This window comes from Giraffa tippelskirchi, chromosome 10 (genome assembly GCF_054371585.1).
Source record: "Giraffa tippelskirchi isolate mGirTip1 chromosome 10, T2T-mGirTip1v1.2.pri, whole genome shotgun sequence".
In the NCBI taxonomy this organism is placed as follows: domain Eukaryota; kingdom Metazoa; phylum Chordata; class Mammalia; order Artiodactyla; family Giraffidae; genus Giraffa; species Giraffa tippelskirchi.
The window spans coordinates 64245129-64272977 of record NC_137284.1 but is presented as its reverse complement, the minus strand read 5'-3'; the positions used below and the strand labels follow the sequence as shown (position 1 = coordinate 64272977).

Below are 27849 nucleotides of genomic sequence, written 5' to 3'. Positions count from 1 at the left end.
TGTACTTGGCAGTTTTCGATGACTTAAGAAACTTTTCAAGCTACAGCAATATACAAAAAGAGTATAATAACTATTAATATATATTTCACAACACTATATATATATATACATGATTATATATAGCATAGTGTATATATTTGTGTTTGTATGTGTATGTGTGTGTGTGTGTGTGTGTGTAGATAGATCATAGTGTACATGTATAATCCTCTTTTAAAAAGAAATCAGGATTAGGGATGAGAGGCTTCAAGAGAGGGAAGCCACCTCCATGAATCAAGACCATCAGACACCGGAAACCTAATTATTTCTTTATATCACAGGTTTCGATTCCTTTCAGCTCAGCTAGGTTTGAGAAAGCTAACTTTGCCTGGCTGATGAATCCAAAAATTAATGCACTTCTTATGAATTTCCATAAATTACAAATTAGATTAACTTCATTAATTTTGTGAGGGATACGTTTTGTTTTGGTTTTGAAGAACCTGAAATAAATTGAAAACAGATCTTTTAGCCCCCAAACTGTATGGTCTTTTAACAGAAGCAGACCTTAGCTATTATTTGTTTGTAATGACATATATGGGCTTCCCAAGTGACCTTAGTGGTAAAAAACCTGCCTGCTAATGTAAGAGATGTAAGAGATGTTTGATCCCTGGGTGGGGAAGATCCCCTAGAGGAGGGCGTGGCAACCCAGGAGTCCGACAAGGACATGATTGAAGTGACTTAGCACTCATGCAATGACATATACAATAAGCCCATTGAAGATGAAAAAGCTACAGAATTCTTGAGGAAGACAAGACCTTGGAATTCTTTGGGACCTTTGGGACCAGACAAGTAATAATCATGTGAATCAGACAGATTGTTAGAAATAGAAAGTGTGATGGACACAGAGTGGAATGTGAAGTTCATGTTTACTCTAGAGGATTTAAAAAGAAAAACTGTGTCCATTGTACCTGCCAAAGGAGAAAGAAGAAAGACTCAGCCAACAGACACATGGGGAATCCTCTATCTCATTTTTACAATGAATAATATTTGACACTCATACACAAAAGTGACTCCCAGTGTCCAGTTTTCTAGCTCCCTGTTCAGCCACACCTTGTTGTCAATCCTTTATAGGCAGGCATTCTTTCTCTCATTCTGTAACATCTGAAATATCACACCCATATCAGATCAGAGTATTACACCCATTCTGCCCTTTCAACCACAGAACATTTTGAGAAAGATAAAAACAGATAACATTGATGGTCTTATTTAAATGTGCCTTCACTTTAAAAATGCATTGGAGGTCTTCAAACTATTAAAAATAAAACTACTACATGATCAAGCAATCCCACTACTGGGCACATATGCAGAGGAAATGAAATCAGTATCTTAAAGAATTTGTTCACAATAGCCAAGACACAGACAACCTGTGTTCATCAACTGATCAATGGACAAAGACATGTTATATAAATAAACAATGTAGTATAATTCAGCCATAAAAAGGAAAGAATCCTGCTATTAGTGACAACAAGGATGAACCTTGAGGGCATTATGCGAAGCAAAACAAAGAAGACAAATGTTATATGATCTCACTTCTGTGTGGAATCTAAGAAAGAACACATAGAACCAGAGGTTATATTGGTGTTTACTAGGGACTGGGAATGGGAGCAATAAGGGGATGTTGATCAAAGGATGGAAACTTTCAGTTATAAGATGCAAATGCTCTGGGGAGCTAATATACAGCATGGTGATTATAGTTAATGACACTATGTTTCATAATGAATTTTGTTAAGAGAGTAGATCTTGAGAGTTCTCACCTCCCTCCACACACACACACACACAAAGACAACTACGAGAGGTGATGAATATGTTAATTAGCTTGAAATGGTAATCATTCAAAATGGGTAAGTATAACAAACCATCACACTGAGCCTGAAATATATATAATTTTTACTTCTCAGTTACACCCTAATAAAGCTGGAAAATAATGCACAACCTTTTGTTGTATCTTCCAAATGATTAATAATTACACACATCTATGAATATTTAGGTAACAGTTTTGGCAACATCACAAATAGTGTAAATCATGGCTCTGGGTAACACAGCAATATTAAATAGATTTAAAATAGTAATTATGGTTTAGTGGAAAAAGTATTAAACCAAAAGTCAGATACCCATGGTTTAAGACCTGACTCTTATACTTCCTTTCTATCTGACATTAGGCCAAATAACTTCACTTCCTAGTTTTTTAATTTTCAAAAGAGCAGCTCAATAACACCAACTTATGACTCAGAACTGATGAAAATGATTTCCTTTACAAACATCTCTCCATATAGGTGAAATTTTTAATTTTTGACAATTTTCCTTTAAAAATAAAACGATAATTATGTTTGAAATGGTCACTATATACTTTTCTCATTCTGGTTAAATACGCTCATGAATAAGGTCTAGTAAATTGAGCCAGACTCATCTCCAATGACAAAACCTGTTCTGACAGTTATAAGCTGAGTTAAATGACAAGCAACTGCCTGCCTTTCTTATTTATGGGGGTCACAAGGCATTGACATCATTTACTGTCAGCTATAAGTTTATAAGCAATGTTGAAGCAAATATGAAAACAAACACACACTAAGCAACTCCTCTTGATACCTCAAAAAATATGTAATATCTCAAAGACTATACAATAATCATTTAAACTGGGAATATGAGCTGAGGCTTAAAGCACCTCTGAAGTCAATTCCAAGTTCCTGAGCAAGTTTTTCGTTGGAAGCTACCTGAAAAGTCTTTTTATTTACTTAACATATGTTATTTAATTCACAACTTTAAATTAATTGCTTCTTCTTTTGTACTTTTTGTTGTTCAGTTGCTCAGTCCTGTCTGACTATTTGCGACCCCATGGACTGCAGCACTCCAGGCTTCCCTGTCCTTCAATATTTCCTAGAGTTTGCTCAAACTCATGCCCATTAGTCAGTGATCCCATCCAACCATCTCATCCTCTGTCATTCCCTTCTCCTTCTGCCTTCAATCTTTCCCACCATCAGGGTCTTTTCCAATGAGTCAGCTCTTCGCATCAGGTGGCCAAAGTATTAGAGCTTCAGCTTCAACATCAGTCCTTCCAATGAATATTCAGGGTTGATATCCTTTAGGATTGAGTGGTTTGATCTCCTTGCAGTCCAAGGGACTCTCAAGAGTCTTCTCCAGCACTGCAGTTCGAAGGCATCAATTCTTCAGCGCTCAGCCTTCTTTATGGTCCAGCTTTCACATCCATACTGGTAAAACCATAGCTTTGACTATACGAACCTTGTCAGCAAATAAAGTAATGTCTCTGCTTTTTAATACACTGTCATTCCCAAGATCTTGAGCAAGTTTTTGGTCAGAAGCTACCTGAAAAGTCTTTTTATTTGTACTTGAGTCTTTTGTACCTGGTGTGTACCAAATATCTTTTAACTTTTCCTTAGTTTTAAGATGCATAATTTTATGTCAGTTATACTTCACAGTTCATTATTTAGACACACGTACAATAAACTGTCTTAACATTATAAAGGAACTAGGGTTCTTTATCATTTAGGAAATTTAAGAATGTAGCAATCGGCTTCTCTGGTAGTTCAGACGGTAAAGAATCTGCCTGCAGTGCAGGAGACCTGGGTTCAATTCCTAGGTTGGGAAGATTTCTGGAGAAGGAAATGGCTACTCACTCCAGTAATCCTGCCTGGAGAATTCCATGGGCAGAGAAGCCTAGTGGGCTAAAGTCCATGAAATCGCAAAGAGTTGGATGCCACTGAGCGACTAACACTTTCACTTTCAACACAATATCACGATACTTGAGGAATTTTCATATCAATTTGGTTATTTCTTTTGGTTACTACGTATTTGGGGTATAATTGGACAAAAGTCATTAACTCCACTTACATTTTGTTTTGCCTTTGTTTTGTAGTGCATTTTTAATACCCTCCTCTTTATCTATTAATTATTGCTCAAGGCAGTTGTTAGATTCAACTAGATTGAGTTCTTTTGATATGTCTGGATTTGATGAGCCAAATTGTTATTTAAGAATCAGTAAAGCCCGTGGTAACAAGTCTCGAAAACCCTTTTCATGAAGATGGCGCCGAAGGCGAAAAAGGAAGCCCCTGCCCCTCCTAAAGCTGAAGCCAAAGCAAAGGCTTTGAAGGCCAAGAAAGCAGTGTTGAAAGGTGTCCACAGCCACAAGAAAAAGAAGATCCGGACGTCACCCACCTTCAGGCAGCCCAAAACACTGCGGCTCAGGAGGCAGCCCAAATATCCTCGGAAGAGCGCCCCTAGGAGAAACAAACTTGACCACTATGCCATCATCAAATTCCCCCTCACCACCGAGTCAGCCATGAAGAAAATAGAAGACAACAACACACTGGTATTCATTGTGGATGTCAAGGCTAACAAGCACCAAATTAAACAGGCTGTGAAGAAGCTCTATGACATTGACGTGGCTAAGGTCAATACTCTGATCAGGCCTGATGGAGAGAAGAAGGCATATGTTCGACTGGCTCCTGACTATGATGCTTTGGATGTTGCCAACAAAATTGGGATCATCTAAACTGAGTCCAGCTGGCTAATTCCAAATATAAAAGTTTTCACTATGAAAAAAAAAAAAAAAAGAATCAGTAGATGCAGGATGATGATCACTTTGATATTGGTGTTAGGATGAAAAGAAAAATGACTTTTTATAATTATTTATAAAAAGCTATTCTCCCTCAATAGTATTTTGTGTGTTGTGTAACTTTAAAAGAACTAAAATGTTCAAATCCACACTGTGAGGCTAAAATAACTGACGAAAGGTTCTAAGGTTACAAAATGAAGACACCTCAATATTCCAAGTTATTCTTACCTTGACTACTTATTATTCAGACACGATTTGGAGAGGAAGCAATCATGCTGCTGTCCTTTTCTGTGCCACTGAATGGCTTCTTAATCAAAAGAGATTACCTGAGGAAATGATCACTCCATCTAAGGTTATGTTATGTATGATGGCATTAGCCACTTTTTAAAAAATAAGGGACTGACACATAAATCATGTCCTCTGATGTTCATGAAATTGGTATTTTTCCTCATTTGTTACAGTAACCATTTTTAAGCTGGAAAATTTTGATACAAAGAAAACAAACAAGAAAACTAAAAATCAAATATTTCAGCTTAAAAACTAACCTTAAACTGGTTCCTACACTGCATTAAAAAGACGTTTGCCTACTTCCAAACCTATTATTGGAAGTGTTGGAATCTTTTCTTTGTCTGGTATTGCTGCTTCAATCATACATAAATATTTCACAATTCTTCTGTGCCAAAGAAGACTTGAGTTGCTATTATTGAAAAGGATTTCTGTTCTAGTGAGTGACTTTGCTGCTGTCCAATTCATTTTAAATTTACATTTCCTGTCCTCAGATGCCAAAAGGTAACTTTTACATTTGAGCTTCATTGATCTAAAACTGTTCAACAAGTTTGCCATTGTAATTTTTTTTTCAAAAATTATAGCTACTTGAGGGGCTTCCCAGGTAGCACTAGTGGTAAAGAACCTACCTGCCATTGCAGGAGACATAAGAGATATGGGTTCGATTCCTGGGTCAGGAAAATCCCCTGGAAGAGGGCATGGCAACCCACTCCAGTAATCTTGCCTGGAGAATCCCATGGACAGAGAAGTATGGTGGACTACAGTCCATAGAGTCACAAAGAGTTGGACATGACTGAAGTGACTTCACATGCACGCACGCACATAGCTACTTGAATGTAGGAGAGTTGTTTTTCATTTTGAGCAGTGGTTGTGTTAGCTATGCACACTCTGTGTTCCTGCTTAGTGTTTTCTTCCAGAAGTCTCACATGTGTGTTTATGAAAGTTAAAGTAAAGCTTTAGTCTGAGCCCATCTCTACTTCTGACCAGTTCTGTGACCATTAGACAGGCAGTCAAATTTTTAAGTCTTACTTTACTTAATCTGGATAATAATAACAACAAGAAAACAAACTAGAGCCTATCCAGCAGGGTAGTTTTACAGATTAAAATTAGATAATGCATATGAAACATTTTCCCAGGGCTGACACATAACAAAAGGCTAGATATATGCTATACTTTTACCATTACCATATTATGAGCAATTTAATTAATTTAAAGTAATATTGCCAGATGCAGAAAGTAACACTGGGTATTTTTCCAAGCACGATTATGCCATCCTTATGTGTTCCCAAAAGACTCAACACCAAACCCATCGCAGCACTTCTCTCTGTTTTGTGGAGCTGCCCAATATCTCGTTGGTGTTGCCACCAACACCACTCGTGTTGCCTAGCACTGGATGATGAGTGTTATCAGGGCTGAGACTGTTGGTTTACTGTCCCTGGGCAACTTCACAATAAGCAATCATTTTGAACTGGTTAAATAAATAAATTAATGCATTTATACTAGATCTTATTAATCCATTCCTCTTAAAGACTATTGCTTTCTGATTTTTGGTAAAGAGTCTAAGAAATAACAATCCTTAGTTCTGGGGATATTCAAAGGTTTTCTAATTAGGAATGTATCCTGGACTAATAAACCTGTTTAGGTTCCTTTTTATCTCTATTTAGTTCTTGGCAGTAGCACTTTGGTAATCTTCCTTTTTAACTATGTTAATAGCCTATAAAATCTTCAGGGTTTTCCCACCAACCCATCAGGTAGGGCTCAAATACCTAGTCTCATAAAGCTACCTGCTATTTGACTCCAAAGCCATGAAACAAACTCACTTGGCAGTTGATCCAGTTCAAACTCTCCAACTCCAGCTAAAAAACAACAACAAAAAACTATTCTCCTGCCAACTTTCCAGATATCATGTTTCTCTGAGTCACAGCACTCAAACGTTAAAGATCTCATACATAGTTTACCTGTATAATTTATCATTTCTTTTTGACTATTAAAAAGTAATCTACTCTCTCCTAAAATGCTCTTATACAATCAAACAATTCTGCCTCACACTGTTTTATAGATAAGTTATTCTGCATTATCTTATTTTCTCATATGTATCCTAAACTGATTGACCTCTTTTTTTTTCATACTAATGTGAAAGCACCTGGAGGGCAGGTCTATATAAAATAATAGACTTCTTAGTGAAAGGTGAAAGTAAATAAACTGTTACAAATAACTGGTGTTATAGAAACAAGGATGGATTTCAAATGACTGTTCTAATTTTACTTGATTGCATATTGTACACATCAATGACAAGGCTAGATAAGGGGCTTATTTTTTTTTTAATGTTTGAATGTGGCCACATTTAATCTACATGTTTCTTATCTCAAAATCAGTTCAAAACCAGAGATCAGAATAAAACACAGTTTCCTTGGTGTGGTGTGTTTCATATCATAGTAGATTTATTGTAACTGTGGTTACAATGCATTCCGATGTGATAAACAAATTAAAGCTCAAGAATGAATTCCTAAAGTTCTGAATACTGCTGCTGGTAAGTTGCTTCAGTCGTGTCCGACTCTGTGCGACCCCATAGATGGCAGCCCATCAGGCTCTGCCGTCCCTGGGATTCTCCAGGCAAGAACACTGGAGTGGGTTGCCATGTCCTTCTCCAACACATGAAAGTGAAAAGCGAAAGTGAAGTCGCTCAGTCGTGTCCGACTCCTAGTGACCCCATGGACTGCAGCCTACCAGGCTCCTCTGTCCATGGGATTTTCCAGGCAAGAGTACTGGAGTGGGGTGCCATCGCCTTCTCCGACCAAGGATAAAAAGATGAACAAAATATGGCAGTAGGAAATTATAATTGTGGTGCTTAGAAAATAATATGTAAACATATAAACATTATAACTAATTTGATTCAAAATTTACACATAAAGTAAAACATGAGTGTACCTATTAGATATACTGTATTGCCAAAGGCATCAGATACTTGTCTGAAAATTGGTGTGTAAAGTGAAATTGATTTTGAATTGTTACATTTTACTGAATTTTTTCTCCTTCTTAACAGTCCCATTATTATTGAGGTCAAGAAATATTTAATCTCTGAAGCTTATGATACTGGATTTTTCTTTGATGTTTCTTGCCATTAGACTGTTGATTATAAATGATACCTGAATCTTATTGATTCTCCAGCCTGTTGTCCACTTTCCTGTCAGCTGCCATGACCCCATCTCTGATTTGACGTGGTAACCACTCTACCATCCCCAACCCTGACTCTGCCCACTGCCTGAGTAAAACAGGGCTCTTCCACTCTCACATTTCTTGTTCCCAAAACAAGTGCTCAGACTCTTCTCATGTAAGGAAATGTCCTGCAAATCACTGCTGAAAAGCAGTTAGGGATTACCAGAAACGACCTAATTGGGGGAACTTCAAAGCCTCTTACAAAACTACCAAAGCCAACTGTCCTAGCTATCCCCACCTGCAATGATTTCTCTCACTTTAGAATTCATAGCTCATTTTGCTTATTATTTTGGCATTTATATTGCCTTACAGAATTTATGGTACTGTTTTTTGCTATTTTAATTCACAATTGCACAGCAAAATGTTTGTCAGCTTGTATAGGTAAAATTCTCTATCAGGTAGATATTCTGAGGTTAAGAAACAAGTGAAACATAATTTCTGCCCTTAAATAGCTAAAACTATGTCTTATAGCAGCTAGGACAACATCATGTCCATAGAAGTTCAATAAATTTTGAATCAAAAAGACACCAACTATGAGAAACTCAATGCTATTCTGCCATACATAACTAGAATAAGGACCAAAATAAAATATCCATTAATGGATTTATAAAGAATTTTAAATTCATTGATGAAGAACTATAAATTCACGGCAACATGTTGAAGGGTTAAGAGCATAGTGAGAAAGTGAATAAGATAGACTTCAGCCAAATGGGAGTAATAGAAAAGAAATGAGACAATCTAAATAAAGCAATACACCCAGTGTCTAGCATATATTAAGTATTTTTTAAAAAGTTGTATTGATTATTCATTTACTAAGGCAAATAGATGGGGAAACAGTGGAAAAAGTGGCTGACTTTATTTTTCTGGGCTCCAAAATCACTGCAGAGGGTGATTGCAGCCATGAAATTAAAAGACACTTACTCCTTGGAAGAAAAGTTATGACCAACCTAGACAGCATATTAAATAGCAGAGACATGACTTTGTTCAGCAAAGGTCTATCTAGTCAAGGCTATGGTTTTTCCAGTAGTCATATAAGGATGTGAGAGTTGGACTATAAAGAAAGCTGAGCGCTGAAGAATTGATGCTTTTGAACTGTGGTGCTGGAGAAGTCTCTTGAGAGTCCCTTGGACTGCAAGGAGATCCAACCAGTCCTGGGTGTTCATTGGAAGGACTGATGTTGAAGATGAAACTCCAATCCTTTGGCCACATGATGCGAAGAGATGACTCATTTGAAAAGACCCTGATGCTGGGAAAGATTGAGGGCAGGAGGAGGGGACGACAGAGGATGAGATGGTTGGATGGCATCACCGACTCAATGGACATGGGTTTCGGTGGACCCCAGGAGTTGGTGATGGACAGGGAGGCCTGGCGTGCTGCTGTGCATTGGGTCACAAAGAGTCGGACACGAATGAGTGACTGAACTGAACTGAAGGTCCTACTATGTGTTTTATAATACGAAAGCAAATAATATTTAGATATTCACTATCAATCAACCTTACTATTCACATTATCAGGAATAAACTAAATAGTCTTCCTTAGTACATTTCCTACATATATAACTGCCTGTACAAGCAACCAAGACACAAACCTAAACTGAAGCCAATGATATAGGTCATTTAAATTAAGAGCTTTCATTCAATAAACTTTATTTCACATTTAATTTGTGCCAGTCAATTGCCATGCACTGGAAATACTAGAGATCAGATGCTACCATCTACTAGATTTCTTCATGTACTCAGAAATTGGTCAATTTCCAGAGGAAAAACCACAGTGAAGAGTCTTGCCTTCATGGGTAACTGAATTTTTCTGATTATGCAATTAACATTCTGAATACTTATGGTTTCTTGCCTTTGGACCTTCCAAACAGTTTTGGTTGCATTTCATTTTCCTTATATTATTAGACCAAATCTTCCACCTACCTTTCCACCCACCACCAGAGAGACTGTTTCAAAATCATTCAGGCAACATTGCCCCAAGCCTCTTCTTTGCTATTTCCACCTGAATAGCTGAATCTCCAGCTCAGTGAGACAGACTGAACTACCATGGAAATCAGTGGGAATGATTTGGAGCTGACCAAGATATGATATCTATAGTACCTCTCCCCAGACTCTGAGTCTGTGGCTAAGCCAATATATGACTTGAGTGGGAATGAAAGGGTTAACAGAGATGAGACCACCATCAATCACTGTTTCCATTGCCTCATGCCTCATGGAATGTTTTATGGGCTACACAAATCCTATCAACAGCTAGGGATGGGCTGATTTCCAAAGGAGTGGGTTTTCCCTTTGCACCTGAATCCCTCAGTGTGACACTATATAGTAATAAGTTTGCATTATATATTCCTTTAGTAGAATGTGGCTTTAATGGTATAAATTCAAATTAGGAATAATAAGATAATCATATTCATTTTGTAACCTTTTTAAAATCAGATCATTTTCAGAACAGTCAAGCTATAATAAATGCTTGTCCCTTCTCTCTTCGTCTTTAACTCCAGCTAAAAATCCTCCCTGAATGTCAGTTAAAAATGCAAATACTAGTTGGAATCTGACCTTATAAAAACTGTAGTAAGTGACTCACTTGAAAAAAATCTAATAGAGTTTGTTTTTGCCAAAAAGAAAAAAATTATTGAACACTAATTCTGAATTCTCTCAGGAGAAATCATGAAAGAGATTGAGAATATCCAAAAGCAACTTGAAGAGTTTTCCAAGAGTTAAAGGCTAGAGAGATCTTTCATTTCTCCTGTCCTCCTGGAATTCCATTTTCCGAAAATAGATTTATATATCAAGAGAGATGAGAAAAAGAAAGCTGCAATGAAAGCCCAATTGAGCCCAACAAGGTTAACTAACTATTGTGTTAATATTACCACTTTTAGCCTATATTTCCTAATGATAATAGTTGACCCTGGCCATGCAAAAGTACATAGAGGGGAAATAGTCACCGGTGTATTATAAGAAACAAAAACAAGTAAATGTCCGATGGCACATCATCTTTCTGATAAAATGAAAAATCCTCTGAAAGTTCTTCTATTAGTTTATAGACCAACTTGACTGTCAAGAAAATTCTCTGAGGAGGTAGATAGGCTGCCCTTCTGCATTTGAGAGGGCAAACATTCCTCAGAATCTAGAGGAGAGAAATCAAAGTATAGATTATTCAGTTCAGTTCAGCTCAGTTGTCAGTCATGTCTGATTCTTTGTGACCCCATGAACAGCAGCACGCCAGGCTTCCCTGGTATTCCCATCCCTTGAAGAATTTTCCACAGTTTATTGTGATCCACACAGTGAAAGGCTTTGGCATAGTCAATAAAGCAGAAATAGATGTTTTTTTGGAACTCTCTTGCTTTTTTGATGATCCAGCGGATGTTGGCAATTTGATCTCTCATTCCTCTGCCTTTACTAAAACCAGTTTGAACATCTGAAAGTTCATGGTTCATGTATTGCTGAAGCCTGGCTTGGAGAATTTTGAGCATAGTACAGACTATTGAAAATCCAGCTATTCCTATCATTGAGAAAATAATATAACATATTTAAGGGAAATCAGAACCAGAAGCTGAGAGACTGCATAGATGTGTGTATACCAACAAGGTTTAAAATCATTTGAGCCAATCAATGCCATAAGAACTATTTTATGACAGCACAATGCTTCCCTGTCCAGAGCTGGCAAGTAGTATAGAAATCATCTAGCCAAACTCTGTTTTACGGTTGAAGATATAAAGCAAAATCACACAGAGCTATACTGGAGTACAAGGTGAATGTTTAAAATTCTACCACCAAAACAACTACTAAAACGTATAACCTTTAAGAGATGAAACTGTAATTCATATGTACTAAATTGTGTTCAATTAGGAGCATTTGTTTTGAATAAGAGTGACATGAAAAGATGACTCTGAAGTAAATACCCACTAAAAATCCCAGCTATTCTTTTAGATTTCTACAAGAACACTAATTTCTCTGTGTGATCAATGTCTCCAAACAAAAGCATAGACACCTAACAGTGACTTATATCATTAAGGGATGGAGTACACCGAAGTATGTTTCCCCTTAAGTTGTATAAAAAGGATCATCTGTAGGCAACAAACTAAGTACCTATGTGGTCATGGGAGAGTAGGTCACCCAAAGAAGAGAGATTATTTGAATGCTACTCTCCAAAAATAGGGCTTCCCAGGTGGTACAGTGGTAAAGAATCCTTCTGCCAATGTAGGAGACGTGGGTTCAATCCATGGGATCCTCTGGAGAAGTAAATGGAAATCCATTCCAGTATTCTTATCTGGAGAATCTCATCCCACAGACAGAGAAGTCCGGCGGCTACAGTCCATGGGGTTGCAAAAAGCTGGACATGACTGAGCGACTGAGCACACAGGCACGCTTCAAAGAGAATATGAACAAAAATTTACCCGCCCTTTTATTTCTAAGATCTGGGAATAGAATAGAGAATGACACAGCAGATACTCAAAACATGTGTTTAATAAATTAATAACCTTAGAAACTTCCTGAATTTCTAATAATCAAGAATTAGTATAGCAAATTCTGGCAAATCCCTGTAATTGAATTTGAGCAGATATGAAATGTAAGTTTTAGAGGTTTATTTATTGATATAGGAAGATGCTCATGATGGAGGTTTCTCTCTAGTATGTAGATGGAATGAATAAAAAGATTATAAAATCACAGGAAGTATGATTCCATTTATTTATGTATATGAGATAAATAAAATATGTAATGGCTCTATCAACATATGAACACTTTGAAGAGTATATATCAAAGTGTGTTGCTGTTGTTTAGTTGCTAAGTCATGTCCAACCCTTTGCAAGCCCATGGATTGTAGCCCACCAGGCTCCTCTGTCCATGGGATTCTCCAAGCAAGAATATTGGAGTAGGTTGTCATTTCCTTCTCCACGGGTTCTTCCAGACCCAGAGATTGAAGCTACGTCTCCTGCATTGGCAGGAGGATTCTTTACCATTGAGTCACCAGGGAAGCCCCATATCAAAGTGTAATTTTGGTTAATTCTGGGTATGAGGCACAGGTGATTTTTTATAGATTTTTCTTATTTTTATGTATATAACAATAATTTGTTGCTTGTGGAATTTCCAAATCATTTTTAAAAGAAAGCACAGCCCAGTGAAGTTTTACATGGAAGGCTGATATGGTCAGGTAAAGGCTGAGACTAAAGCTAGGAGCTGAAGAAATTGAAAGCCCTTCATAGAGAGGTGAAAACTTAAAAACTGATTAAAAGAAGTAAAAATCCTCTGGGATTAATAAAAGAGAGGAGGGAATAGATTAGGGGTGTGAGGATAAATGACCCTATGTTGTTCTGTGAGCCAGAAAAACAGTATTCAAAAAAGTCACAGTAGAAAAGAATCTCCAAACAAAAATTATACTTATCCTCAATAACTTATAGACTACAAAAAAAAGAAGATGAGATAAATACTTTAACCTTGAGTTATCCATTACAACCATTTTCAAAAATGTGTTGAAAAATGCTTCTAGTGTTCTGATAATGATCAGAGAGTTGATAAAACTCCAATTTGGAAGAGTTTTGAAACAGTTTTTCAAATATCACAGCATACGATAAAGACAAATACCAAACTAAAATGATGAGCCAACGCTAAATGTTCTAAAGTCAATCATCTAAAAGGCTTGCAGGTACAGAGGAACTCTATTTGACAACTTAAAATTACAGCATATCAAAATAAATCTCATCTTCAGGTTAAATCTTCAATGATTTATTTCCAACATTTTATCCATGCAGTCTTAATTGTATTTATCTTCTTCACATTTGAACTCATAATCAGACAATGAATGTCTAATTGAAGCTAAATATTTGTGGCTTTGACTCATCTTAATGGCTTCCATCTTTGTTGCAACAGCACTATCATTTCTCTTTTTCTAATCATTGCCTATACACTACTGAATAATGACAGACATGTTGTCAAAACTGAACTGATGAATGGAGGGAGAATATTGTCACATGGTAACTAAAAATGTTTAGCAAAATGGCAAAGAGAGCATATTGTACTGTAATGCAGAGGCGGGCAAGTATTTTTAAAGTCAAGCATAAAAAGAAGAAGGCTGCAAGGACTTCACTATATTCTCATACCTCTGGGAGCATGGTTAGGCAAGTTTTGTAGAAGACAAAGCTGAAACATAGAAATTGACCAACTGCAACAATGACAAGGTGATATTAAAACTCAGACAGCCTATCTTCCTGATTACTGCTCATTCAAAGAGGCTGAATCTTTAGATCATAAGACATTCATTTAAATTTAATAGAAATCTCATGTGGTAGAGGTTTTTTTCATTGAATCTGATCTTTCTAAGTGAAAATCACCTAGTAAATTTAATATTTCATTAGAAATGTTTTACTTTGTCATATTTTCAGCTAATAATTTCAATAGGAAAGGAAGAATAAAAGGAAGACTTGGATGTTTTTAATTCATTTTAATCTCAAATCTTACAGATGAAGGATTAAGAGCAAAAGTCACTGGATAAAATTTTTCTATATCACTCAAAGACTATATCATTTTCTCTTTTAAATAAAAAGAAAATTGAAATAACAGTTGTTCACTGTCTCCTAATTATATAGTTACCCAAGAATACCAGCAACACAACTCCCGCGTCATGAACACAGGGCCCCAGGTGAACGGGTTTCACTAAGTATTACTGTTTAATATCCAGTTTAGGCATTACACATCACAACTGCCCAGTCCTTCCTCAGTTGAAGCCCTGTTTACCTGTATGGAGAACAACATGGAAAAGGGATGGAGAATGAAAGAGCACTTGGGGTCTGTTTCTGGTAAGATGGTGGATTAGCTGTTGCTGAAATATCCCCACTGCCAAACACCAAAAATGTTTAAATATATATTAATAACTGATTCTGCAAACAAGGAAGGAAAATACTCATAAGAGAATAATGAAGCAGGAGTAAAGTAGAAAACTGTAAGCAATAACTTAAGCGTTTGGCTGCAATAAGGGTGTCTGCTAGCCCAAGAAACCTATTTCTAACAATAGCCCATGAGGACAAGAAACAAGGCCTTGACTCACTTACTTGGAACCTGGGCATATAGAGCTGGGGGGAAAAAATCCCTCTCTAAAGGGCTATACAAGCAGTGAAAAAGTAAATTAAAAAGAATCCACCCTCCAGAAGGCTCTTGGCTGGAGGAACAGACTCCATGCTGCTGAGAATGATTCCAGAGGGATGCTGCCGGAGGCCCTGAGGGAGCAGAGGGTAACTTCCCACTCCTGCCTGTCAGAGACTTGTTGCCAGATCAGAAACTGTTCCTCCAGCTGAGACTCTTCCTTGGAATGGTCCATGACCCTTTTCCCCTACTTTGACTAACCTGTGCTGTATGCTAATTGTATCCAACAAACTGAGTAATCTGTGATTATTTTTAATTGGAGGATAATTGCTTTACAATGTTGTGCTACACGTCAATGCAAACCAGTCATAATTATGCATATATCCCCTCCCTTTTGAGCCTCCCTCCCCGCCATTCCACTGTACAGATGAATGGATAAAGAAGTTGTGGTACATATATACAATAGAACATTACTCAGACATAAAAAGGAATGAATTTGAGCCAGTTGTAGTGTGTGTTTGATGAAACTGAGCCTGTTATACAAGTTAAGTAGTCAGGAAGATAAAATATATATATATCATATAATTTGTGGGTTTTTTTTTAAAAACCCACCCTCCAAAGGGAGATGGTAAGGAAATACTTTTGTGGTCTTCGGTCTGTGTGTGTGTGTGTCTGTCTATGCACATGCATATGTGTAGAAAGGCATGGTAGGTTTTGTCTGTGAAACAGGTGAGTTGAGTATAAATTTCTAAATAAAGGGGGAAAATAAAATAAGGTAAACAATGAATACTAAAAAAAGAAAGATTTTTTTAATGTAAAAATCACATAATAAAAAGGATAAAATAAAAATAGCAAAATAAAAAAACTGCAAAAATTAATTCAAATTATTGGTAATCACAGTGAATATAAACAGACAATATGCTCTGGTTAAAAGAAAAATTTACTCAGAGAGAATTTTAATTTTTTTCAATATAGCTTTGGTTTGTTTTAAAGAGATGTATATAAATGTTAAAGAAAAGTTCTAGAAAATATGTCAACTAAATACTACCAAAAGCAGAGTATACATATATCACAAAGACAGATTTTATCTCAAAAAAGCATAGTGGTGAAGAGTCCTCATAATAATAATGCTTTAATCTAAGATAGGGGCATATCAATTTGAAGCTTGCATGTATTTATCAACTTAGCTTTAATTCTACATAAAATAAAAATTGCTGTTGTTGTTCAGTTGCCAAGTTGTATCCAACTCTTTGAGACCCCATGGACTAAAGCAAGGGGTCCAGAGTAAAAATTAAGAGAAGTAAAATAAGAAATTGGCAAATCTACCATCATGGTATTGGCTTTCTGAGTAGGTCCTTCTCTCAACAATTGATAGATTAAGCAAACAGAACAAAAATTAATTAGGTTCAGATGTTTCCAAGGCAACTTACACATTTGATCCAAAAACATATATAGAAGTCAAGAAAAAAAAAAAAATATATATATATACACATACACACATACACACATCTGGTATCAAACTGGGCTTACTCCAGGGATAAAGATTAATATACCATTATTAAATTTATTAATGTATTTTATCATATTAACACATCTAATAAGAAAAATCATATGATCACCTTAATAGATTAGAGAAAGCATATGGGAAAATTAAGTTGATAATCGTGATTTCTTAAATTCAGAAATCAGGATAGAAGAGAATGCCTTGAACTTGATAAAAAATAAGCACAAATAGTACAATAAAGCTTATATACATATTTTTTAAAAGCAAGAAAAGAAAAAAAAAAAAGCAAGAAAAGGATGTTCTCTATTACCATAGACAAGAAAATGAGACAAGAAAATAAAATAGATCAAAATAGGAAGAAGCAATATTATCATTATTCACACATTCTAAGCACAGAAAGCCTGAAATAATATACAGATATTATAAGAAATAATAAAACTTTAACAAGATGACTAGATATGAAATAAATGTAACAAAAACCAATTGCACTTATAATAGTCTTAAAGAGTTCAAACGTGTCTCCAAAAGTTCATTTACAATAAGAATTTAAAGAAATAACAGGTATATAGTCACACATCTAAGAAAAGTGGTGAGTGACCTTCACAGAAAAAAATATAATCTTTTCTAAAAGACATTGAAGAAGACTTTTTAAAAATAGAGGGATTGCTCACATTCATGGATAGAATGATTAAATTTAAAAGATGTCAGTTTCTAAAAATTAATTGATCTAATATATATCAAAATCATAAAACGCTCAGGATTTCTAAAGGACTTAACCAGATGATACTAAGATACATACAAACGATAAGACATTAGCACTTATTATAAAGAATATATTCAACACAATATGGGATTGGAAAAAAAAGATGATAAAGAGACTACAGACAGAAAGAATTAGACCCACAAGTACTAAAGGTAAACATGATATATAACAGGTGGAATTGTTGACCAGTGGAAGAATAACACTGCTAGTAATTCCACTTGGAAAAATCCATAAAATTGTGTAATGACTTTGTAACATACCCAGAAACTTTATTCCAGTTGGACTAAATACTGAAATATAAGGAAAAAATTTTAACTTTTAGAAGAAAATATAGAAGAATGACTTTAAGATTTCAAGATAGGGAAAGATTTCTATAAAAAGGCAAAACATGAGGAAAAAGATTGACGAAATTAAAAGATGAACCAAAAATCAGAAGGAATGTATCAGTAGTAAGTGTGCTACATATCACCAAGGAAGGATTGATATCCAAATTTTATTTTAATAAATTCCTACAAATAAATTAAAAAGACAAAAGTGTGAAAAAGTGCAAATGATATAAAGAAGCATTTAATAGAATAAGGAATTTGAATATCCAAAACAAATGAAAAGATGTTCAAGCTTATTAGTAATCAAGAAAATGTAAACTAAAAGCCCAGTGAAATATAACCTTATACACAACTTACATGAAGAAATTCAAAAGCTTGAAAATGTTGCTGAGGGTGTGAAGACTTGCAGACTTATACATGGGTGAAAAAAATCCATCAATCACTGTCGCCATTAAGAAGAAATGATGCTATAAGCAAGCCAGAAATATAGAAGAATCTCTAGATATGTGAATAAAGATGCACAAACTAACAGAAACCACTGTGAGTAAACCCTGATCCAAATGGCCTGAGAGAAGGCCATTGTCAAGGTGAGAACCTTTCTTCCAGAAGGAGCTTCAGAGAAACTCCAAGCTCAGAGTCAGCAAACTGAAAGGGCAGGACAACGGTCAGAACAATTCAATAAAGACTATCCATCAAAGACCAGTGAATATGCCAGCATTGGTCCTCCTTCTCTTGAGACAATAAAACAAGGCAGCTGAAAACAGGGGCACTTGCTTTCCAGGATGAAGCATTAAGAATTACTTTCCAAACAAAGGAGATTCTTTCCTGAGAGGGCCTTTAGCCTAGATATCCCGGCTGCAGAGAGAAGAAAACCAGAACTCACACAAAAGGCAGGAAGCGAAGTAGTATTTGAGGCACAGAAGTGAACACACCAAACTTCTCTAACCCCAGAGCAAAGACTCCCGGCCTGTTGCTGCCCAGGAACCCTAAAGTAAGCCTTCTACGAAGATAAACTATCAGATAAAATGCAATACCAACACAGGACTAAAAGAATTAATGAGATAATATGAATATTTATATTGATAAAAGGCCTAATCCACATAGAGTTACAAATATTATAGATCAAACAACATAACATTCAAAGTTAAAATTCTCAGATATATTGTCAAAAATTATAGCCACAATGGGGCACACTAATAAATCACTTATACAAAGCTAATAAAGTAATAAAATTCCCCAAAGTAAAATTTTAGTCATTTTAATGATAATTAATATATTTATAATAAGTAGCTGTGTTGAGAAATTTTGCATATGACAGAAATTACACATTATTTCAAATGCCCTATGTAATCATTATAATAAAATCTGAACATGTATTAGTTTAACAAAAAAATCTCGATATACTCATACAAGTGATATTTAAACAAACCAACCAAATTCACAAAGCTTAGCTAGAAATTTTCTAAAGGCTAACGTAATCCAATAATCAAACAGGAGCAGAAAACATCTATGTTTTGTACATGTTAAATTACCAAAAAAAAAAAATCATCAACAATCCACCAGTTTCTTAGTAAAACAATGCATCATAACTTCAGATGAATTCTCCAAGAATACAAACAAAATGTTATGTACGTATATGCAAAGAGTCAGACATGACTGAATGACTGAACACATACATACACACACACACATGCCTATATATTATTAAAAGTTGATGCCAAAATAGATTGGCAAAAACTTAACACTTATTCCTGACGCTAATCATATAAGCTAGAAATGGAAGGGGAAGAAAACTTTCTTAACTTGAATTATATGCCCAGACATCCATGGCAGAGTATTAGGAATATCCCCATTAAAGTCAGTAAAAAGAAAAGGATCTCTGCTACTATAGTTACTATTCTCCATTGGTCTAGATACACCAGCCAATGAAATAAGACAAGAAGGAATAAGAAATAAATATGGAAATATGGAACTATAAGGGGGAAAAGTCATTAGTTGTTGATAATAATATTGCTTGCCAAAAATATCCAAGAAAATCAACAGAAAACTTAAGAATTAAATATCAGATGGCCAAACAAAAAACAACATTAAAAAGTAAAAAAGGTTTTGTACATATTTTCAGTAACTAACTTTAAAAACAAAAGTTCCAAAGGGAACCAGTCATGCACTTCCACTCTCAAAAGACCTACCAAGTGATGGGGAAAATACCTACCTAAAGTATATCATTTTCATTTAAAAGTGTCCAGGATTAAAAAAAAAAAATCTCACACAATTCCAGAGAGAACTAAAGGGCCACCTACAAACAATTTGGAATGAGAATGACATCAAACTTTTTAACAACAACACTGAAAGTTCTAAGATGATAAAGCTTTAGAGGTTCAAGAGGAAAATGACTCCCAAATTGAATGTTATCCTCAAGTGTTATCCTCAATTGAATTTTATCTTCATGAGATAAGATTAAAGATAACTTTCAGTCCTGCAAAGTCCCAGAAAATAAAAAATGTACCTGCTACACACTCTTTTAGGGAGCTAATTAGAATGCCTCAAATGGAAAAAAAAGAAATCCCAATGAGTAAAAGTAAAAAGAATTCCTATAGCATAAAGGAAAGCCCAAGGATAATATTTAACTGCAGACCTAAAGAGAAGAGCAGAACAGGAAGATGGAGGGTTCCAGAAGGAAAACCTTCAAGGAGGAAGAAATTAGTTGATTCTAACTACCCAGTGTGCTTGACTTTATTGGGAAGGGTTTCACATATTTGGTTATGATGAATATGGTTGATTCACAGAAAACTAGGCAGAGAAAAATAAGACAATTATTAACTTGAATAAGAATGAAGGGATTGTATAAGAACAGAAAAAATTATAGCATATAATACAGCTTGTGAAAAATTAGTCATAATAATGTACCTTAGTAATGAATTAACTTAAAAAGTGATGTAATTTATATAATGTAATGGGAAGAGAGGGATGTACATATAAAAATGTGAAGTTCTCAGCACCCAGGGTAGGAAGTAAACATCATAAACAATGTCTAAAAAATTAAAAAGATAAATAAATAATACCTTACCAGCAAAGCATAATATTTAGAAACAGATAAACAGAGCTGAATAAATTGCTAAAAATGTTGAAAACTGTTGTTCCTGGGAGTGGGAATTGGAGTGGAGTAGTGTAACTCCAGCAGTAGGCTGGTAAATGCTTAAAATTTGCCCTCTCTCAGAAAAAAGAAAGGAAAATCAAAACCCTAATTTGTAGCATGTCACAATTTTTATGTTGGCAGTACTCCCACTGTGGCTGATTTAAAGCTACCAATGTGTTGTCCCTGAAGATAAAATCAGGGAAACCCACACTGGCTTCTGTGTTCTAGATATAAGGATATCTACATTTGGATGTTAAAACTCTGTACATGTAGTACTTTAATAATGTACTTAAATAGACTAGTTGGTAAGATAGCTTAAAATAAAAAAGAAACATTATAAAAATGATCTCATTATTATAAATAATAAAAATTATAAAATACCTAGGAATACGTGTTATAGGAAATGTTAAAGATACACTAAGAAAATTAGAAAACTTAACTAAAGATATTTAAAGACCAAAAAGAGACCTTGTTCTTTCGTGGAAGACTCAATTAAAATGCAAAAGCTTCACTAATTAATTTTTTAATTAATTAAAAGCTCAACCTAATCTAAATAGGTTTTTGATATAATTTTATATGCCGATTCTACATTTAACATAAAAAAAGAAATATATGTGACTATCATTTAAAAAAAAAAATGAAGAGTCAGTATTTGCCATACTGTGTTAAAACATGCCATAAAGCCATACTGTGCCTATATACACAAATATACTAAAGAAAGTAATATTCAAATCAGTGAGGAAAAATGGACTACTCAAAAACTACATGAGGACCACTGGACATTCCTAAAGGGAAAATAGCTGAATTGTTAATTTAGATTTCTACTTCACATGATATTAAAGAATCAATTTCAAATCAAAATCGAAACATTTTTTGAAACAGTAAAAGTGTTTAAAACACACATATTTCCTTAAATTTGAAGTTGAGACGATCTTCTTAAGTTAGATATAAAGTCCAGAGGCCTAAAAAAAAAAAAAGTCCAGAGGCCTTAAAGGAACAGATTTACACTGACATAAATAGAAATAATTTCTATGGACTAAAATAAAACAGGAGCTTCCCTGGTAGCTCAGTCGGTAAACAATCTGCCTACAGTGCAGGAGACCTGGGTTTGATCCCTGAGTTGGGAAGATCCCCTGGAGAAGGAAATAGCAAACCACTCCAGTATTCTTGCCTGGAAAATCCCATGGACAGAGGAGCCTGGAGGGCTACAGTCCATGGAGTCACAAGGGACACGACTTAGCTACTAAGCCACCACCAAAATAAAACAGAATCAAAAATTAAAAGGCAAGTAACATTGGAAATAAGGATTTGCAACATACATTTTGAATCAATATCTATATTAAAAAATTCTTATAACTCAATAAGAAAAAGACAAATAATCTAATAGAAAAGTAATCAAAGCATGAAAGTGAAAGTGAAGTGAAAGTCGCTCAGTCGTGTCCAACTCTTTGCAACCCCATGGACTATACATTTCATGGAATTCTCCAGGCCAGATACTGGAGTGGGTAGCCTTTCCCTTCTCCAGGGGATCTTCCCAACCCAGGGATCAAACCCAGGTCTCCCGCATTGCAAGCGGATTCTTTACCAGCTGAGCCACAAGGGAAGTCCAATCAAAGCATAGGATCAAACAATTCACAGAAGCTATGTAAACAGCCAGTAACATAAAAAGATTGCTTGACCTCACGAATAATATCAATGAAAACAATGATGAGATACAATTTTTAGCTACCAAATTGGCAAGAATTAAAAGGGATATAGAGAAACAGTCTTTTCTTTCTTTCTCTTTTCCTTTGTATTGCTAGTAATAACGTAAATTAGTACAATCTTTTGGAGGAAAATTTAGCAATATCTACCTAAAGTAAATGCTCAGGCCTTTTGTCATAGTGTCTGGGGTTGAGATGTGAAAGTCTATTTGCATACACAGAGTCTACTTTACTAAATAATTCCTCACACATCCATTTGCCCATATAGGTCCAGCTATCAGACAACTTTTTTTCCAAAATTAAACCTGTCAGTTCTAGACAGGTATGAAGTTTGATAACATGATATTAGGAAATTCAAAACTCTCAAAATATTAATTCCATCCATAATTAGTACTGAAGGTTTCATTTTTAGTTTATATAAAGTTTTAAAAATAATTATGCAGTTATTTTTACATATATGCAGCACTCACAGAAAAAGAAATGTATCTATTACTTATTGACAGCTTGCTCCATGCAAAAACTATACTAGACACTTTTTATAAACTGCATTTCATAGTTTTAATGTTTGTGAAGTAAGTATTATGATCTTCACTTTGAGATGAGGTTCAGAGAGCCTAAGTAACTTATCCAAGTTCACACAGCAAGCTAGAGGGTAATTCAAGCCCACATCTCCAAAGATCTCAATCCCTATATAATGATTATAAAATAGGAACAATAAATAAATTGCAAAGAGTAAAGAATAATGCAGTTGCGACTGGTTGGAGTATAAATGTTTAATCACATAGAATTAACTATTGGATCCATTGTTAAAGTCATACTACTGAAACATTAAAAAAAAAAAAAACCTTTACTGAATTAATATTCACAATGCCATAGAGACAGAGCAAGGTAGTTTTTAATGTGCTCTTTTCTCTCCCTTTTAAGAACCCTTCAAAGTACTTATCTATCTAAAAACACAACTATTTGTGAAAAGTATGATACCACAATCAATCCCCAAATAAGTCATTCATTTTACTGATTCTCCTTTAAAGGCTTCCAATGTAGATTACAACTTCTTAATATAATATCTTACATAATTCCTTGGTGTGCTGGTATATCTAAATAAGAATAGCACCAGCAGTGGCTAATATGCAAACTTCAGGAGACTTCCTGGCACCAGAAGGACTCTCATTTTTTCCAGGGATTGCTGGTCCACAGTGAACGCGAGCATCTACAGACAGGTGGTCCCTCTGCTCTTCTGATACATTCAAGACAATGAGCTGAACAGTGCCAATTAGTGTTCCTAGCTGTCTGACACAGTTGCCGAGGTGTTTGTTCGCTTTTATTAGTCCATTGTAGATGCTGGCTCTCCTCCCAGATTTTCTGCTTTGTTTTCCCAGCTCGTGTTTGTTTGGACCATCTGCTTCACTAGATCAGCATTCTCCTCTCCAGGTTCTCCATCTCCACTGCTACAAGTCGGGGTATTTTCTTTCCAAGGTAATGGGCTCCTATACTTTATGCACTTTTGTATTCAATTTTCCAATTTTCTTCAGAAGACTTTTCATTTTTTGGAGAAGTTGGTGTTATTTACTTTGATAGACTAGAATGGGACTTCTAAGCCAGGTATGGGCTAAGACTGTTCAATGCATCACTATAACCCAATACCACATTTAAAATAAATTCCTTTGATTTGCTTTATATCATGTCACTAGAGGCGATCCTATTAATATATTTACCCAGGTAGATATCTTATTTCTTTTCTGTCTTAAACTACATAGCTAACAGAAATACCAATCTCTATCTTAGCAGTAAATTCAATGAAGCTAAGAGAACATGAAGCACTGTGAGTTATCCCACAAATTAATAAAGGTTAGAGTAGCTGAAAGCCTAAAGATGACAGGCACACTATCTAGACGAAAAGGAGCTGTCAGAGGAGCAGACCTATCTGTGATGAAAGCAGGTTAACCAGGGACAGTCCAGCCTCACTGGCCATAACAGGAAATGAGTCAGTCTCAGCAACAGGCAAGATGAGGGACATAAGGAAGGAGGGACATCATTTTTAAGGGATTGTAGCTTACAAAAGGCAGAGATCCATAAGTTCCTTGGTGTGTGTACCATATGACCACGTGTATGTGGTCTGTGCCAATGCTCTGTGCCCTGGAAGGAGAGGGTAGACCAAAGTAGCACAGGAATAGAATAATCAGGGTCCCCAGGGAGAGGAAGCCAGGCTATTCAACTAGAACTATAACATGAAATAAGGTTATGGCCATGATAACAAAGCCACATCCCTCATTTTGGAACTTGAGGACCAAGTTAGCAAAGCTGGCCTGTTCTTGACCCTTCTGTTATTACTCAGATTCTAACATTTCATGGATTGTAGGGATCCAGTGGCCTTAGAGTCTGAGCAATTGAGTTGGGCCTAGGTAGCCCAAATTAAGAGAAGATGAATGATAGAACAAAAAACCAAACAGGTCACTATGATTGTAGGCCTTTACAAACCTATGTGGAGGATTTAACCAAGAGGTGGAACATGTCAACGTTAGAATATGTTCAAATACAAGACTTGCTCCCCATGCCCATGGCAGACATCAAAAATCAATCACAGCACATTTTCCCACTGACTGCAAATACATTCCTATCATCTCCCTTAGCCTGGAACTGATGCCACATCCTAATTGATTGGAATTGGCATTGCATTAGAAGTGAAATCAATTTGCTGTCCTTGATTTGTCCTTTCCCTTTTAATCCTTTGCTGTTTGGTTTTTATGGAAAATTTTAAAGGAGTATCATTATCTCCTGTAGGCAGATGTCGTGCCTTTACCTATTAACATGGGGAGAAGGTGTCTCAGAAACATCAGAGGAGCTATTGGAAATTCTGCTGACTGATGAACACTTCTGCAGTCCACAAACTATTTTTCAGATCTTATCTGGAAGACAGTTCTACAGATAAATTTCTTTAAATATTCCCATAGTGTCCTGAGTTAAACTTTTGTTTAAAGGGAACAGAGACAAACACAGGGAGCTTTCACTTACATTTACCCAAATATCCCAACAGGCTGTGGCTGGACGGCTATTGAGTGAAACAGTCTCCTGAGTCTATAAGCTCAAACACAATTCATTTCAGGGCGTAAATGAAGCTGGGCACAATTAGGCAGAAAACGATATCTTTAAAGGAAAAAGAAAGTCTATGCAGGCGGCAGTCCAACTTCAATAAAAAATAAATGGGAGAAAGAAAAGCCTTACCCTTGGATAAACAAAGTGACCTTCAGCAGGTGTAAGTAAGAAGCATTACTTTTAAGCATCATATTCCTTGGATTATCTCTCTCTCTGTCTCTACCTCTCTCTTGCCCTTTAAGAATAACACTCTTTAACAAAGGAAAGATAAAATTAACACATATTTTAAAACTCAGTTAATTCAAAAAGTTGGGCAACCTGTTCAAATGCAACTGTATATTCTAAATTTGGTTGGACCAATATTTTTTTAATTTATTTATTTTTTAATCAAAGGATAACTGTTTTACAATACTGTGTTGGTCTCTGCCATATATCAGGACCAATAGTCTTAACTGTTAAAAAAAATTGTTTTATCTTTTCATTGATTAAAGACTTAAGTTAAATGCCTCCAAAACACAATTCAGTAGAATTAATACATCAATAGGATATTGATTTCTTTTAATATTTTCTTTATTTATTTAAATACTATAGATTTATTTAAACCTAATGTTTTCACACACTCTCCAACATTCCAGAAGATAATTGAGCAATGGTCCTTCTTCCAAATTATCTAGCTTGATGTATGTTTATTTTCTGATTTCTATGACCAAGGCACTGCTCTTAAGACTTAACAGTCATCTTGATAATGAGGCAAGACCCAAAAACCAATTACTAAAATCTTGTAGAATTTAATAGAATAATTCAAATGGTGCCCAAGAGATTCAGTATATTTATAACACCAAAAGGAGAAAGGTAGAAAAAGAACTTGAAAGAAACTCTAAAGTTCTTTTGAGTTCAATAGCTGTCTAACTAAATGGAATGTGATGTGAGATTTTAGGGCAAAGGCAGCAAAGACTGCTGTGTATTAGTTCTTAAAGAATTGTACCTTCAGCCTGCTAATGGCTGTCATTCCCATAACCTTTGAAGAAATGAGTATAGCACTCAGGCTCCAAGTTTCCCTCCACCTCAGTGACAAAGCATTTTTTTCTATTTTCAAGTCTTATTCAGCATTTTAGTTTGTCTCTTAAAAAACTGCCTACTGGTTGACTGCTTCAGACAGATAAGACTTCTAGGCTGATTTTGACAAAAATAATCACAAATCATCATTTTCACAAATTCCCAGCGTTATAACTACATCCTCAGAATATTGTTTGTGCTCCAGTAATATGCTGATAGGAAGCAAAAGAGTCATTCCTACATATGGTAGGAAGTTATATAGAAATTATCAGATATTCAAACACTCCAAAAGTGCCTGGTGAAGGAGTTGGAACTTCTGCATTCTGGAATGCTCAATACTTATTCTTGGGGAAATTATCAGAGATTGAGAATGGAGATGAACACTATGTGCCTGCTTATTTTCCTATTAGGTAGGCAAATAAATATAAACCCTGCCATTTTCTGGACCACTTCCATTTCAAAGAAAATTCCCTAGAAAAGGAGAGGCAGCTCTCTTTGGATAGAAATCTGTACAATCTCTCTAATGCAAATGACTGCAGGATAAAGATTTCACTCCAAAGAATTTAATTTCTATAACCTTGTTAATTTATGCACATGTGGCCGTGTCTTGGGCCTGAAACACTCAGACAAGTGTCCCAGCAAAACAATACAAACTTTCTCATTACCAGGGAAAACATAAATAAATAGAAGTTATCATGAGACAGATTCCAGCCACCATCAAACTCAACTTTCAAACAATCAGGGTTGCACTATAATAGAATAAATACCTCCATTTTGGGGAGAAATCCTTATTTACAGATGCTCTTAAGACTTTGTAATAAGAAAACTAGGCCTGGTATGTAGCCTAGGAGTTGAAATTCTTAAGCAAATACTACCCCACACACAAAAAATGCACACAAAAAATGTTTATCTTTAGTACAATCTGACATGCTACTTCCACCTCACTTCAGTTCAGTCATTCAGTCGTGTCCAACTCTGTGACGACATGGACTGCAACATGCCAGGCTTCCCTGTCCATCACCAACTCCCAGAGCCCACTCAAACTCATGTCCATCACGTTGGTGATGACATCCAATCATCTCATCCTCTGT

The 27849-nt window shown here is 35.6% G+C and overlaps 1 protein-coding gene and 1 pseudogene across 4 annotated transcripts in view; one reads left to right on the top strand and one right to left on the bottom strand.

Annotated features, from left to right (window-relative positions):
- NXPH1 (neurexophilin 1) overlaps nt 1–27849 on the bottom strand; it is a 469360-nt gene that overhangs the window by 91808 nt on the left and 349703 nt on the right. The gene's annotated exons all lie outside the window — the stretch shown is intronic.
- On the top strand, nt 3107–5691 carry LOC145523091 (large ribosomal subunit protein uL23 pseudogene; annotated as a pseudogene). Its single transcript, XR_014066343.1, has one exon. The product of XR_014066343.1 is annotated as a large ribosomal subunit protein uL23 pseudogene (transcript).